The following is a 4,927-nucleotide window of genomic DNA, read 5'->3' on the forward strand; positions in this document are numbered from 1 at the left end:
ATATATTTGATCAGTTAGGTTCAAGCTATTAAATATTTCAAGTTCTAATATTAAATTATTTATCTGGCTAAATAACTTTTGGGTGCTAAATTTTCTTTAAAATATCTTTGTAAACAGTGTCTTACTGGAAATATTTACATTTCATTAACTAATTTATAAATATAAACAAACTATGCATTCTGCATTTATAATAATTTACATTTTTTTTCGTCGTCTGCGTCTGTCTTTAGCAGGCTCGTCAGAGCTTTTCAGCTGTTTCTTTCAAAGGCAATCTGCTTTCCTATATGCCAAAGAAACCACTGGTTTGTCTGTATAATGAATTAGATATGACAAAATATATAAGTTGCAACTGGGTTCGTGTGATCAAGAGAAATGCTGCATTCATCCTTAATCTTCGGAATCGAAGATAATGCCTTATAACTTTATGCTTGCATTAAATATAAAGGGCATGTCCCACAAAGTTGAAATTTATCCAAAAGAATATTTTTTCACTTTTGAGTATTTATAAAGAAAATGTAACAAATTTGTTAATTCTAAAAATTTAAGACAACGTTAGCTTAAAACAAAACAACTGAAAATATGATAATAATAATAATAATAATAATCTTTATTGTCCTTGTATAAGACTTATTTATTAAAGATTATTGTCATGACCATATAAAACTGACAGGATTTCTTCTAAGCCATTGAGTGTCATAGCATCAGCTTTTAGATTTATAAGTAAAAGATGCTCAACAGTCTTATAAAATAACAGTCCAGCTGGCATAACACACAATCAGGCAGCCATCCACTGTTGGACGCGTCAGATCATCTTTTAGCCAATGTCAGGTTTCTACAATAAAATAAAATATATTTATATATATATATTTAGTAATAGATACATAATAGAAACATAAATGAAAAATTAAGTAATATTAAATGAATATGAATCTAGAGGAATCTAGTGCTACTTTACTAGAATATAAAAAGATTATTAAATATACTATAAAGGTCTATAGTAGATCTATCTTAATTCTTATAATTCTTGGAGTCTAATGATGAAAGAGTTTAGTAAGTCTAGATTTTATTAATTTATAAATCTAGATCTATACCTTCCTTAAGAATATGTAAAAATTATATGCTTTCTAAAAACTATTGTTACTATAGTGACTATAAGCGATAATAGTCTTCTAAATCATGTAGTAGGCCCTACTACAAAACAAGAATAGACTTTTATAGACCAACTAAAGATTTAGACTTTTTAGACGGAACCTTCCCCAGGAGTCAGGACATAGATGATAGAATTATAACTATATATAATATATTAATATTACAGACCACTAGTAAAGTGACCTAGCCCTATATACATAGCCTAGGGCGCCTAGGCTAGTCACTATATAAGTCATAAAACTATATTTTTATATTCCTATATTATTGTTTTTTGTATTTATTTTTTATAGTAATTTATTTATACTAAATTAAATTTACGACTAGAGTCTAGATTTAGATCTAGATTATTCTAGAATCTACGTCTACATCTAAACTAAGACTAAGACTAGTAAAAAAAAATATATGTAGCTAAAAATCTATTATTAGATATCTAAATCCATATATAGTTACAATCTAGTAATAAGACTAAATTGTCTACGTAAAGTTGGTCTTAATAACAAAAAAACAAGTTCTAGAATCCTCTAGGCGGTCTAGCTAGATCTAGTGTCTTGAGCTCGACATTTTTCCGTGATTTCCATACTATAACGTCACTTCCGCTTTCGGCCATGACAGAGCCATTTCAAATCTCGTTAATTTTTTTACACTTTCAAATGACTTTTTCTAGTATAAATATGTATTTCTTTTAACTCAAATTTTTAGGAACTATATTTGATACCATCTACTATCATAATCAACAGTTATCTCAATTTCGATAAAAACCTCTTCAGTTGGTCTTTAAGGTCAACAATTCTCAAAGATAGATTAAAGCATTTGCTCGATTCATGCTATGTAGGAAGCAGAATTATTACGATATACTGTATAACTTTGCTACACGCAAGGCTCGTAAAGTAATTCTGTAGGCCTACGTAGTAAAGAATGAATAAAATGCATAGACGAATTTATTTTCTAATACAAACTCTTAAATTTCACTTAACATCCGCATCCTTACCCAAACTTGGCCCCGCGAAATCCGTTTCTCTATTTAGTGACCTGTAAAATATACATAGTAGATTACTTGTTCTCTTTCCATGACTTCTTGGTCACAATGGTTAAGTCCGGTGCTGCTATTTTAGTGTTTGTAAGATGTTTGCTTGTAAAATGTTTTACATGTTTCGGATGTTCCTTCAGAGTTGACAATAGTTTACTTCCTAGTCCAAACCTCCCGCAGGACAAAGGGGGGGGGGGGGGGTACGTGGGAGCGGGCACTGTTTAGTGATCTCCGATGACAGAACATCCAAAGAAATAGTCATTTCTAGGTTTCCATATTTGTGAGAACCAGACGTCTGCAGAATTGACTGAACAAATGCTCCAACAATGAATAATCCCCATTTATCCTTAAATAAGCTACGAGGCAAAAGCTATGATGGTGCTTCCAATATGACTAGAATGGCCTACGGACATTTTTTTCAGCAAAAGAAGCCGCTCGCGCATTTAGAAATAGATGCACTGGTTTCTTACTTTGCTACTTTGAATGCCAGAAAAATGTTAGTAGGCCTAAATAAATATTCGATCTATTTACTTTTAAGTACCTAATAGAAATAGAACTAGATACTAGTTTGTAGCAATGTTTCAAACTTTGACACCTAGAAGTATTTTATGGATGTAAATGTGTAGAATGGGAGCTAGAACTCAAATACATTTCAAATATATTTGACACACCGTTAACTTGTTTAATTCTTTTTCAAAATTGTAGCTTGCAAACATTGACTTTGAATTGGTGTTGGAGTTCTGAATCAAACGTAATAAAATATCTACTCTACTTGCATTGGAAGGTCTTTTGCTAAATGTAGGCTACTGATACATTCAGACAGTGCTTTTTTTTGTAAAAGAATAGGTGCCGATACTCAGTTATGGATTGCCTAACATTTAATAAATTAATAATAAACGTTAAAATACAAGAAAAGTAATAGTTTTTTCACCACACTGAAAAAGGTGCTAGTACGCCGTACCGGTGCGTACCATCACAATAAAAGCACTGCATTCAGATCACTCGTCTTATTTGAACCCGCGCCTACGGGTACCTTGCTACTTGCTACGCCAGACTATTGGTCTACACATTTGTTTTTAATGATCTTTTGTAATTGTCAGCTCAAAATCTGAATAAATAATACAATAAGAATACTCATTACTCAAAGCAAAAGTAAAATAAAAATTAATGCAGATCGGGCGGTATTGATAATTTTTTAATATAATCGTTTTATATTTTCTTACTTAGAATTATACAGGCTGTCATTATTTGGAATATTTATTTTATTATTTTAAGTAATAATTATTTTAGAGCCTTAGTTACCATAAATAAACAATGGTTCCTAAGGTAATTTTGAGAGGGAGTGAGTACTCCAAACGCTCAAAGTAAACAACTTTTAACATATATGAGTTTAATAGAAGGTAAAAACTAGAGATAAATGTGCCTAGTTATTAAATATGCTAGTATCTAAAATTGTCGGGTTTTACAATTTTTCATAAAAGTTTGAGGGGTTTGCTACCTTAAAGGAATGGATTATTCATGTTAACAAATGTTTAGTTGTTCAAATCATTAGGAAAAAATATGATTAAGAGTCTATTTATTTTTTGAGAAATATGCATCAACTGAGGATCACCACAATGAAATCGTTTCTATTCATTGGTATGATAGTTTTTCATCAATTAATCTTTAAACATGGTTTTTAAAATTAACTGTCCTAATTTTTTGCCTTCTTTGAGATTCTTCTTGAGGCAATCTTTGCATAAATTCATGCATTTAAGTGAGGTTTATGGTTCAGCAAGGGACACAATTAGCTTACACAGCACTTCTTAATTTTCCATGGAGATGTAAAGGTCCACGTTTGTTGAAACGAAATTAATCTAACTTTTGCTTTTTTGTTATCTTGCTCATCTATTAGTTTCATGAACTCAAGTTAGATTTTTTTTTTGCACTAAGACCTTAAAATAATTTTTTTTAAAATATAGTTTTCACATTTTTACAAAACAAACAAAAAGAAAAACAGCATTAAAACGTTGGTAATGAAAATCATGAATCCTTTTTATCATCAGAACCAAATAAATGAAATGTAGTCTTCTTGACATTTTTGAGATCAGAACCAGTTACTACTAATATTTTTTCAGCTGTAAAAGACAAATATAAAAAATAATTAGAATTAAAACTTTTTTTTTGTTGAACATATAAATATAAAATTTAGAATAAATAGAATAATATAAAAAGTGTTGATAATGAGATGAATACAACCACACATGGTACAAGTTTTAGATCAAATTGAAAGTGCTGTCATCCTTTGAATGTGTGCTACCAGGGGCGCAACTAAAAATTTTCCATCATTTGGGGGCACGGGGGCTGGACCTCTTTGGGGGCCCATGCATTTTGCGTTATTTTTAATGTAAAAAAACCCCACTCATTTGGGCCCCTCCTCAAGTGGGGTCCCAGGGGGATTTAAAAATTCTCCCCCTCCTCCCCCCACCCTAACTACGCAGCTGGCTACTAGAAACTAATCAAACAATTAATAAAAAGTTTTTTTGTACACAAGAAATAAGAAACAAGATTGGCTTTAAGGAGTTAGAAATCCTACATATAACTGTGTCATTTTGCTACTGCACAACAGATATGAAGGGATGTTGATTCACAATTAAACCTTTCATTACTTTGTGACTGTCTCATTTTACTAAGAAAAAGAAGGAAAAAAAACCTTCTGTGGATGCTTTGATGTGTAGCAAGTGTGATGGGATCAAATTTTTTTTTTTTTTT

The 4,927-nt window shown here is 30.9% G+C and overlaps 1 long non-coding RNA gene across 1 annotated transcript; it reads right to left on the bottom strand.

The window, feature by feature from the left end:
* Nucleotides 1-589: 589 nt before the first annotated feature.
* On the bottom strand, nt 590-1,926 carry LOC129924944 (uncharacterized). Its single transcript, XR_008776805.1, has 2 exons — nt 1,600-1,926; nt 590-832 (listed from the first exon to the last, which is right to left on the bottom strand). It is a non-coding gene; the product is annotated as an uncharacterized LOC129924944 (long non-coding RNA).
* Between the last annotated feature and the right edge of the window lie 3,001 nt (nt 1,927-4,927).

This window comes from Biomphalaria glabrata, chromosome 3 (assembly GCF_947242115.1).
Source record: "Biomphalaria glabrata chromosome 3, xgBioGlab47.1, whole genome shotgun sequence".
NCBI lineage: Eukaryota > Metazoa > Mollusca > Gastropoda > Planorbidae > Biomphalaria > Biomphalaria glabrata.